A 13,357-nucleotide genomic window follows, 5' to 3' on the forward strand; every position below is an offset into this window, starting at 1 on the left:
CACAGGGATTTTTGCCCATTCCTCAAGGCTAAACTGCTCCAGCTCCTTCCAGTTGGATGGGTTCCGCTGCTGTACAGCAACCTGTAAGTCATACCACAGATTCCCAATTGGATTGAGGTCTGGGCTTTGACCAGGCCATTCCAAGACATTTAAAATGTTTCCCCTTAAACCACTCGACTGTTGTTTAATTTTTCTTCTTTAAGCATTGGCTTTTTTTTCTGGACACTCTTCCGTAAAGCCCAGCTCTGTGGAGTGTACGGCTTAAAGTGGTCCTATGGACGATACTCCAATCTCCGCTGTGGAGCTTTGCAGCTCCTTCAGGGTTTATCTTTGGTCTCTTTGTTGCCTCTCTGATTTAATGCCCTCTTTACCTGGTCTGTGAGTTTTGGTGGGCGGCCCTCTCTTGGCAGGTTTGTTGTGGTGCCAAATTCTTTCGATTTTTTTAATAATGGATTTAATTGCTGCTCCGTGAGATGTTCAAAGTTCCAGATATTTTTTTTATAACCCAACCCTGATCTGTACTTCTCCACAACTCTGTCCCTGACATGTCTGGAGAACTCCTTGGTCTTTTTTTATTTATTCATTTATTTAACCTTTATTTAACCAGGTGGGCCAGTTGAGAACAAGTTCTCATTTAAAACTGCGACCTGGCCAAGATAAAGCAAAGCAGTTCGACACAAACAACAACACAGAACCCTGTCTCTCTCTCTCTCTCTCTGTCTCTCTGTCTCTCTCTCTCTCTGTCTCTCTCTCTCTCTGTCTCTCTCTCTCTGTCTCTCTCTCTGTCTCTCTCTCTCTCTCTCTGTCTCTCTGTCTCTCTCTCTCTCTCTGTCTCTCTCTCTCTGTCTCTCTCTCTGTCTCTCTCTCTGTCTCTCTCTGTCTCTCTCTCTCTCTCTCTCTCTCTCTCTGTCTCTCTGTCTCTCTCTCTGTCTCTCTCTCTGTCTCTCTCTCTCTGTCTCTGTTCTCTCTCTCTCTCTCTCTGTCTCTCTCTCTCTCTGTCTCTCTCTCTCTCTCTATCTGTAACTATGTTCAACCCCCTGACATGAACTATGTACACATATCCCCTGATATAAATATCTATACAATCTGTGATCCAGACCGAAGGAGAGCAGCTTGTATCCACAGAACCAGAATAGACACCCCCCCTCCTCCTCTCACAGGAAGTGGTCACAGGTTGTTTTTATTTATTATTTACCTAGGGAAAGTCAGTTAAGAACAAATTATTATTTACAATGACAGCCTACCAAGGAACAGTGGGGTTAACTGCCTTGTTCAGGGGGCAGAACGACAGATTTTTACCTTGTCAGATCAGGGATTCGATCCAGCAACTTTTCAGTTATTGGCCAAACACCCACTAGGCAACCTGCCGCCCAAGTGTATGGTTATAGACAGTGTGTATTATAGACAGTGTGTGTTATAGACAGTGTGTATTATAGACAGTGTGTATTATAGACAGTGTGTATTATAGACAGTGTGTATTATAGACAGTGTGTATTATAGACAGTGTGTATTATAGACAGTGTGTATTACAGAGAGTGTATGGTTATAGACAGTGTGTATTATAGACAGTGTGTATTATAGACAGTGTGTATTATAGACAGTGTGTATTATAGACAGTGTGTATTACAGACAGTGTGTATTATAGACAGTGTGTATTATAGACAGTGTGTATTATAGACAGTGTGTATTATAGACAGTGTGTATTATAGACAGTGTGTATTACAGACAGTGTGTATTATAGACAGTGTGTATTATAGACAGTGTGTATTATAGACAGTGTGTATTACAGACAGTGTGTATTATAGACAGTGTGTATTATAGATGTGTATTATAGACAGTGTGTATTACAGACAGTGTGTATTACAGACAGTGTGTATTACAGACAGTGTGTATTATAGACAGTGTGTATTATAGACAGTGTGTATTCCAGACAGTGTGTATTATAGACAGTGTGTATTCCAGACAGTGTGTATTACAGACAGTGTGTATTATAGACAGTGTGTATTATAGACAGTGTGTATTATAGACAGTGTGTATTACAGACAGTGTGTATTATAGACAGTGTGTATTATAGACAGTGTGTATTATAGACAGTGTGTATTATAGACAGTGTGTATTATAGACAGTGTGTATTACAGACAGTGTGTATTATAGACAGTGTGTATTACAGACAGTGTATGGTTATAGACAGTGTGTATTATAGACAGTGTGTATTATAGACAGTGTGTATTATAGACAGTGTGTATTACAGACAGTGTATGGTTATAGACAGTGTGTATTAGAGACAGTGTGTATTATAGACAGTGTGTATTACAGACAGTGTGTATTATAGACAGTGTGTATTATAGATGTGTATTATAGACAGTGTGTATTACAGACAGTGTGTATTACAGACAGTGTGTATTACAGACAGTGTGTATTATAGACAGTGTGTATTATAGACAGTGTGTATTCCAGACAGTGTGTATTATAGACAGTGTGTATTCCAGACAGTGTGTATTACAGACAGTGTGTATTATAGACAGTGTGTATTATAGACAGTGTGTATTATAGACAGTGTGTATTATAGACAGTGTGTATTCCAGACAGTGTGTATTCCAGACAGTGTGTATTATAGACAGTGTTTATTATAGACAGTGTGTATTATAGACAGTGTGTATTCCAGACAGTTTTTATTCCAGACAGTGTGTATTACAGACAGTGTGTATTATAGACAGTGTGTATTCCAGACAGTGTGTATTACAGACAGTGTGTATTATAGACAGTGTGTATTATAGACAGTGTGTATTCCAGACAGTGTGTATTATAGACAGTGTGTATTATAGACAGTGTGTATTATAGACAGTGTGTATTATAGACAGTGTGTATTCCAGACAGTGTGTATTATAGACAGTGTGTATTCCAGACAGTGTGTGTTACAGACAGTGTGTATTATAGACAGTGTGTATTATAGACAGTGTGTATTATAGACAGTGTGTATTATAGACAGTGTGTATTATAGACAGTGTGTATTATAGACAGTGTGTGTTATAGACAGTGTGTGTTATAGACAGTGTGTGTTATAGACAGTGTGTATTATAGACAGTGTGTATTATAGACAGTGTGTATTATAGACAGTGTGTATTATAGACAGTGTGTATTCCAGACAGTGTGTATTATAGACAGTGTGTATTCCAGACAGTGTGTGTTACAGACAGTGTGTATTATAGACAGTGTGTATTATAGACAGTGTGTATTATAGACAGTGTGTATTATAGACAGTGTGTATTATAGACAGTGTGTATTATAGACAGTGTGTATTCCAGACAGTGTGTATTCCAGACAGTGTGTATTATAGACAGTGTGTATTATAGACAGTGTGTATTATAGACAGTGTGTATTATAGACAGTGTGTATTATAGACAGTGTGTATTCCAGACAGTGTGTGTTACAGACAGTGTGTATTATAGACAGTGTGTATTCCAGACAGTGTGTATTATAGACAGTGTGTGTTATAGACAGTGTGTGTTATAGACAGTGTGTATTATAGAGAGTGTGTATTATAGACAGTGTGTATTCCAGACAGTGTGTATTCCAGACAGTGTGTATTATAGACAGTGTGTATTATAGACAGTGTGTATTATAGACAGTGTGTATTCCAGACAGTGTGTATTATAGACAGTGTGTATTATAGACAGTGTGAATTATAGACAGTGTGTATTATAGACAGTGTGTATTATAGACAGTGTGTATTATAGACAGTGTGTATTATAGACAGTGTGTATTCCAGACAGTGTGTATTATAGACAGTGTGTGTTATAGACAGTGTGTGTTATAGACAGTGTGTATTATAGACAGTGTGTATTATAGACAGTGTAATTCCAGACAGTGTGTGTTATAGACAGTGTGTATTATAGACAGTGTGTATTATAGACAGTGTGTATTATAGACAGTGTGTATTATAGCCAGTGTGTATTATAGACAGTGTGTATTACAGACAGTGTGTATTATAGACAGTGTGTGTTATAGACAGTGTGTATTAGAGACAGTGTGTATTATAGACAGTGTGTATTACAGACAGTGTATGGTTATAGACAGTGTGTATTAGAGACAGTGTGTATTATAGACAGTGTGTATTACAGACAGTGTGTATTATAGACAGTGTGTATTATAGATGTGTATTATAGACAGTGTGTATTACAGACAGTGTGTATTACAGACAGTGTGTATTACAGACAGTGTGTATTATAGACAGTGTGTATTATAGACAGTGTGTATTCCAGACAGTGTGTATTATAGACAGTGTGTATTCCAGACAGTGTGTATTACAGACAGTGTGTATTATAGACAGTGTGTATTATAGACAGTGTGTATTATAGACAGTGTGTATTATAGACAGTGTGTATTCCAGACAGTGTGTATTCCAGACAGTGTGTATTATAGACAGTGTTTATTATAGACAGTGTGTATTATAGACAGTGTGTATTATAGACAGTGTGTATTCCAGACAGTTTTTATTCCAGACAGTGTGTATTACAGACAGTGTGTATTATAGACAGTGTGTATTACAGACAGTGTGTATTATAGACAGTGTGTATTATAGACAGTGTGTATTCCAGACAGTGTGTATTATAGACAGTGTGTATTATAGACAGTGTGTATTATAGACAGTGTGTATTCCAGACAGTGTGTATTATAGACAGTGTGTATTCCAGACAGTGTGTGTTACAGACAGTGTGTATTATAGACAGTGTGTATTATAGACAGTGTGTATTATAGACAGTGTGTATTATAGACAGTGTGTATTATAGACAGTGTGTATTATAGACAGTGTGTGTTATAGACAGTGTGTGTTATAGACAGTGTGTGTTATAGACAGTGTGTATTATAGACAGTGTGTATTATAGACAGTGTGTATTATAGACAGTGTGTATTCCAGACAGTGTGTATTATAGACAGTGTGTATTATAGACAGTGTGTATTATAGACAGTGTGTATTATAGACAGTGTGTATTATAGACAGTGTGTATTACAGACAGTGTGTATTATAGACAGTGTGTATTCCAGACAGTGTGTGTTATAGACAGTGTGTATTATAGACAGTGTGTATTATAGACAGTGTGTATTATAGACAGTGTGTGTTATAGACAGTGTGTATTATAGACAGTGTGTATTACAGACAGTGTGAATTATAGACAGTGTGTATTATAGACAGTGTGTATTATAGACAGTGTGTATTCCAGACAGTGTGTATTCCAGACAGTGTGTATTATAGACAGTGTGTATTATAGACAGTGTGTATTCCAGACAGTGTGTATTATAGACAGTGTGTATTATAGACAGTGTGTATTATAGACAGTGTGTATTATAGACAGTGTGTATTATAGACAGTGTGTATTATAGACAGTGTGTATTATAGACAGTGTGTATTATAGACAGTGTGTATTCCAGACAGTGTGTGTTACAGACAGTGTGTATTATAGACAGTGTGTATTATAGACAGTGTGTATTATAGACAGTGTGTATTATAGACAGTGTGTATTATAGACAGTGTGTATTATAGACAGTGTGTATTATAGACAGTGTGTATTATAGACAGTGTGTGTTATAGACAGTGTGTATTATAGACAGTGTGTGTTATAGACAGTGTGTGTTATAGACAGTGTGAATTATAGACAGTGTGTATTATAGACAGTGTGTATTATAGACAGTGTGTATTATAGACAGTGTGTATTCCAGACAGTGTGTATTATAGACAGTGTGTATTATAGACAGTGTGTATTCCAGACAGTGTGTGTTACAGACAGTGTGTATTATAGACAGTGTGTATTATAGACAGTGTGTATTATAGACAGTGTGTATTATAGACAGTGTGTATTCCAGACAGTGTGTATTCCAGACAGTGTGTATTATAGACAGTGTGTATTATAGACAGTGTGTATTCCAGACAGTGTGTATTATAGACAGTGTGTATTATAGACAGTGTGTATTATAGACAGTGTGTATTATAGACAGTGTGTATTATAGACAGTGTGTATTATAGACAGTGTGTATTATAGACAGTGTGTATTCCAGACCAGTGTGTGTTACAGACAGTGTGTATTATAGACAGTGTGTATTATAGACAGTGTGTATTATAGACAGTGTGTATTATAGACAGTGTGTATTATAGACAGTGTGTATTACAGACAGTGTGTATTATAGACAGTGTGTATTCCAGACAGTGTGTGTTATAGACAGTGTGTATTATAGACAGTGTGTATTATAGACAGTGTGTATTATAGACAGTGTGTATTATAGACAGTGTGTATTATAGACAGTGTGTATTCCAGACAGTGTGTGTTACAGACAGTGTGTATTATAGACAGTGTGTATTATAGACAGTGTGTATTATAGACAGTGTGTATTAGAGACAGTGTGTATTATAGACAGTGTGTATTCCAGACAGTGTGTATTATAGACAGTGTGTATTATAGACAGTGTGTATTCCAGACAGTGTGTATTCCAGACAGTGTGTATTATAGACAGTGTGTATTATAGACAGTGTGTATTCCAGACAGTGTGTATTATAGACAGTGTGTATTATAGACAGTGTGTATTATAGACAGTGTGTATTATAGACAGTGTGTATTATAGACAGTGTGTATTATAGACAGTGTAATTCCAGACAGTGTGTGTTATAGACAGTGTGTATTATAGACAGTGTGTATTATAGACAGTGTGTATTATAGACAGTGTGTATTATAGACAGTGTGTATTATAGACAGTGTGTATTATAGACAGTGTGTATTATAGACAGTGTGTATTATAGACAGTGTAATTCCAGACAGTGTGTATTATAGACAGTGTGTATTCCAGACAGTGTGTATTACAGACAGTGTGTATTATAGACAGTGTGTATTATAGACAGTGTGTATTATAGACAGTGTGTATTCCAGACAGTGTGTATTCCAGACAGTGTGTATTATAGACAGTGTGTATTATAGACAGTGTGTATTATAGACAGTGTGTATTCCAGACAGTGTGTATTCCAGACAGTGTGTATTATAGACAGTGTGTATTATAGACAGTGTGTATTATAGACAGTGTGTATTATAGACAGTGTGTATTATAGACAGTGTGTATTCCAGACAGTGTGTATTATAGACAGTGTGTATTATAGACAGTGTGTATTCCAGACAGTGTGTATTCCAGACAGTGTGTATTACAGACAGTGTGTATTATAGACAGTGTGTATTATAGACAGTGTGTATTATAGACAGTGTGTATTATAGACAGTGTGTATTATAGACAGTGTGTGTTATAGACAGTGTGTATTATAGACAGTGTGTATTATAGACAGTGTGTATTATAGACAGTGTGTATTCCAGACAGTGTGTATTATAGACAGTGTGTATTATAGACAGTGTGTATTATAGACAGTGTGTATTCCAGACAGTTTTTATTCCAGACAGTGTGTATTACAGACAGTGTGTATTATAGACAGTGTGTATTACAGACAGTGTGTATTATAGACAGTGTGTATTCCAGACAGTGTGTATTACAGACAGTGTGTATTATAGACAGTGTGTATTATAGACAGTGTGTATTCCAGACAGTGTGTATTATAGACAGTGTGTATTATAGACAGTGTGTATTATAGACAGTGTGTATTATAGACAGTGTGTATTCCAGACAGTGTGTATTATAGACAGTGTGTATTCCAGACAGTGTCTGTTACAGACAGTGTGTATTATAGACAGTGTGTATTCCAGACAGTGTGTGTTATAGACAGTGTGTATTATAGACAGTGTGTATTATAGACAGTGTGTGTTATAGACAGTGTGTATTATAGACAGTGTGTATTCCAGACAGTGTGTATTATAGACAGTGTGTATTCCAGACAGTGTGTATTACAGACAGTGTGTATTCCAGACAGTGTGTATTCCAGACAGTGTGTATTCCAGACAGTGTGTATTATAGACAGTGTGTGTTATAGACAGTGTGTATTACAGACAGTGTGTATTCCAGACAGTGTGTATTATAGACGTGTGTATTATAGACAGTGTGTATTATAGACAGTGTGTATTATAGACAGTGTGTATTCCAGACAGTGTGTATTCCAGACAGTGTGTATTATAGACAGTGTGTATTATAGACAGTGTGTATTATAGACAGTGTGTGTTATAGACAGTGTGTATTATAGACAGTGTGTATTATAGACAGTGTGTATTATAGACAGTGTGTATTATAGACAGTGTGTATTATAGACAGTGTGTATTATAGACAGTGTATGGTTATAGACAGTGTGTATTATAGACAGTGTGTATTATAGACAGTGTGTATTATAGACAGTGTGTATTATAGACAGTGTGTATTCCAGACAGTGTGTATTATAGACAGTGTGTATTATAGACAGTGTGTATTATAGACAGTGTGTATTATAGACAGTGTGTATTATAGACAGTGTGTATTATAGACAGTGTGTATTCCAGACAGTGTGTATTATAGACAGTGTGTATTACAGACAGTGTGTATTATAGACAGTGTGTATTATAGACAGTGTGTATTATAGAGAGTGTGTATTATAGACAGTGTGTATTCCAGACAGTGTGTATTCCAGACAGTGTGTATTATAGACAGTGTGTATTATAGACAGTGTGTATTATAGACAGTGTGTATTCCAGACAGTGTGTATTATAGACAGTGTGTATTATAGACAGTGTGTATTATAGACAGTGTGTATTATAGACAGTGTGTGTTATAGACAGTGTGTATTATAGACAGTGTGTATTATAGACAGTGTGTATTCCAGACAGTGTGTATTATAGACAGTGTGTATTATAGACAGTGTGTGTTATAGACAGTGTGTATTATAGACAGTGTGTATTATAGACAGTGTGTGTTATAGACAGTGTGTATTATAGACAGTGTGTATTCCAGACGTGTGTATTACAGACAGTGTGTATTCCAGACAGTGTGTATTATAGACAGTGTGTATTATAGACAGTGTGTATTATAGACAGTGTGTATTATAGACAGTGTTTATTATAGACAGTGTGTATTATAGACAGTGTGTATTATAGACAGTGTGTATTACAGACAGTGTGTGTTATAGACAGTGTGTATTCCAGACAGTGTGTATTCCAGACAGTGTGTATTCCAGACAGTGTGTATTATAGACAGTGTGTATTATACACAGTGTGTATAATAGACAGTGTGTGTTATAGACAGTGTGTATTATAGACAGTGTGTATTATAGACAGTGTGTATTATAGACAGTGTGTATTATAGACAGTGTGTAATATAGACAGTGTGTATTATAGACAGTGTGTATTACAGACAGTGTGTATTACAGACAGTGTGTATTATAGACAGTGTGTATTATAGACAGTGTGTATTACAGACAGTGTGTATTATAGACAGTGTGTATTATAGACAGTGTGTATTATAGACAGTGTGTATTATAGACAGTGTGTATTATAGACAGTGTGTATTATAGACAGTGTGTATTATAGACAGTGTGTATTATAGACAGTGTTGTGTATTATAGACAGTGTTGTGTATTATAGACAGTGTTGTGTATTATAGACAGTGTGTATTATAGACAGTGTGTATTATAGACAGTGTGTATTATAGACAGTGTGTATTATAGACAGTGTGTATTATAGACAGTGTGTATTATAGACAGTGTGTATTACAGACAGTGTGTATTATAGACAGTGTGTATTATAGACAGTGTGTATTATAGACAGTGTGTATTATAGACAGTGTGTATTCCAGACAGTGTGTGTTATAGACAGTGTGTATTATAGACAGTGTGTATTATAGACAGTGTGTATTATAGACAGTGTGTATTATAGACAGTGTGTATTATAGACAGTGTGTATTATAGACAGTGTGTATTATAGACAGTGTGTATTCCAGACAGTGTGTATTATAGACAGTGTGTATTATAGACAGTGTGTATTATAGACAGTGTGTATTATAGACAGTGTGTATTATAGACAGTGTGTATTATAGACAGTGTGTATTCCAGACAGTGTGTATTATAGACAGTGTGTATTCCAGACAGTGTGTATTATAGACAGTGTGTATTACAGACAGTGTGTATTACAGACAGTGTGTATTATAGACAGTGTGTATTATAGACAGTGTGTATTATAGACAGTGTGTATTATAGACAGTGTGTATTATAGACAGTGTGTATTATAGACAGTGTGTATTATAGACAGTGTGTATTATAGACAGTGTGTATTATAGACAGTGTGTATTATAGACAGTGTGTGTTATAGACAGTGTGTATTATAGACAGTGTGTATTATAGACAGTGTGTATTATAGACAGTGTGTATTATAGACAGTGTGTATTATAGACAGTGTGTATTATAGACAGTGTGTATTACAGACAGTGTGTATTACAGACAGTGTGTATTACAGACAGTGTGTATTATAGACAGTGTGTATTATAGACAGTGTGTATTATAGACAGTGTGTATTATAGACAGTGTGTATTATAGACAGTGTGTATTCCAGACAGTGTGTATTATAGACAGTGTGTATTATAGACAGTGTGTATTATAGACAGTGTGTATTCCAGACAGTTTTTATTCCAGACAGTGTGTATTACAGACAGTGTGTATTATAGACAGTGTGTATTACAGACAGTGTGTATTATAGACAGTGTGTATTCCAGACAGTGTGTATTACAGACAGTGTGTATTATAGACAGTGTGTATTATAGACAGTGTGTATTCCAGACAGTGTGTATTATAGACAGTGTGTATTATAGACAGTGTGTATTATAGACAGTGTGTATTATAGACAGTGTGTATTCCAGACAGTGTGTATTATAGACAGTGTGTATTCCAGACAGTGTCTGTTACAGACAGTGTGTATTATAGACAGTGTGTATTCCAGACAGTGTGTGTTATAGACAGTGTGTATTATAGACAGTGTGTATTATAGACAGTGTGTGTTATAGACAGTGTGTATTATAGACAGTGTGTATTCCAGACAGTGTGTATTATAGACAGTGTGTATTCCAGACAGTGTGTATTACAGACAGTGTGTATTCCAGACAGTGTGTATTCCAGACAGTGTGTATTCCAGACAGTGTGTATTATAGACAGTGTGTGTTATAGACAGTGTGTATTATAGACAGTGTGTATTCCAGACAGTGTGTATTATAGACAGTGTGTATTATAGACAGTGTGTATTATAGACAGTGTGTATTATAGACAGTGTGTATTCCAGACAGTGTGTATTCCAGACAGTGTGTATTATAGACAGTGTGTATTATAGACAGTGTGTATTATAGACAGTGTGTGTTATAGACAGTGTGTATTATAGACAGTGTGTATTATAGACAGTGTGTATTATAGACAGTGTGTATTATAGACAGTGTGTATTATAGACAGTGTGTATTATAGACAGTGTGTATTATAGACAGTGTGTATTATAGACAGTGTATGGTTATAGACAGTGTGTATTATAGACAGTGTGTATTATAGACAGTGTGTATTATAGACAGTGTGTATTATAGACAGTGTGTATTATAGACAGTGTGTATTATAGACAGTGTTGTGTATTATAGACAGTGTTGTGTATTATAGACAGTGTTGTGTATTATAGACAGTGTGTATTATAGACAGTGTGTATTATAGACAGTGTGTATTATAGACAGTGTGTATTATAGACAGTGTGTATTATAGACAGTGTGTATTATAGACAGTGTGTATTACAGACAGTGTGTATTATAGACAGTGTGTATTATAGACAGTGTGTATTATAGACAGTGTGTATTATAGACAGTGTGTATTCCAGACAGTGTGTGTTATAGACAGTGTGTATTATAGACAGTGTGTATTATAGACAGTGTGTATTATAGACAGTGTGTATTATAGACAGTGTGTATTATAGACAGTGTGTATTATAGACAGTGTGTATTATAGACAGTGTGTATTATAGACAGTGTGTATTATAGACAGTGTGTATTATAGACAGTGTGTATTATAGACAGTGTGTATTATAGACAGTGTGTATTATAGACAGTGTGTATTCCAGACAGTGTGTATTATAGACAGTGTGTATTCCAGACAGTGTGTATTATAGACAGTGTGTATTACAGACAGTGTGTATTACAGACAGTGTGTATTATAGACAGTGTGTATTATAGACAGTGTGTATTATAGACAGTGTGTATTATAGACAGTGTGTATTATAGACAGTGTGTATTATAGACAGTGTGTATTATAGACAGTGTGTATTATAGACAGTGTGTATTATAGACAGTGTGTGTTATAGACAGTGTGTATTATAGACAGTGTGTATTATAGACAGTGTGTATTATAGACAGTGTGTATTATAGACAGTGTGTATTATAGACAGTGTGTATTATAGACAGTGTGTATTATAGACAGTGTGTATTACAGACAGTGTGTATTACAGACAGTGTGTATTACAGACAGTGTGTATTATAGACAGTGTGTATTATAGACAGTGTGTATTATAGACAGTGTGTATTATAGACAGTGTGTATTATAGACAGTGTGTATTCCAGACAGTGTGTATTATAGACAGTGTGTATTATAGACAGTGTGTGTATTATAGACAGTGTGTATTCCAGACAGTTTTTATTCCAGACAGTGTGTATTACAGACAGTGTGTATTATAGACAGTGTGTATTACAGACAGTGTGTATTATAGACAGTGTGTATTCCAGACAGTGTGTATTACAGACAGTGTGTATTATAGACAGTGTGTATTATAGACAGTGTGTATTCCAGACAGTGTGTATTATAGACAGTGTGTATTATAGACAGTGTGTATTATAGACAGTGTGTATTATAGACAGTGTGTATTCCAGACAGTGTGTATTATAGACAGTGTGTATTCCAGACAGTGTCTGTTACAGACAGTGTGTATTATAGACAGTGTGTATTCCAGACAGTGTGTGTTATACACAGTGTGTATTATAGACAGTGTGTATTATAGACAGTGTGTGTTATAGACAGTGTGTATTATAGACAGTGTGTATTCCAGACAGTGTGTATTATAGACAGTGTGTATTCCAGACAGTGTGTATTACAGACAGTGTGTATTCCAGACAGTGTGTATTCCAGACAGTGTGTATTCCAGACAGTGTGTATTATAGACAGTGTGTGTTATAGACAGTGTGTATTATAGACAGTGTGTATTCCAGACAGTGTGTATTATAGACAGTGTGTATTATAGACAGTGTGTATTATAGACAGTGTGTATTATAGACAGTGTGTATTCCAGACAGTGTGTATTCCAGACAGTGTGTATTATAGACAGTGTGTATTATAGACAGTGTGTATTATAGACAGTGTGTGTTATAGACAGTGTGTATTATAGACAGTGTGTATTATAGACAG

This window comes from Salmo salar, unplaced genomic scaffold (assembly GCF_905237065.1).
Source record: "Salmo salar unplaced genomic scaffold, Ssal_v3.1, whole genome shotgun sequence".
NCBI lineage: Eukaryota > Metazoa > Chordata > Actinopteri > Salmoniformes > Salmonidae > Salmo > Salmo salar.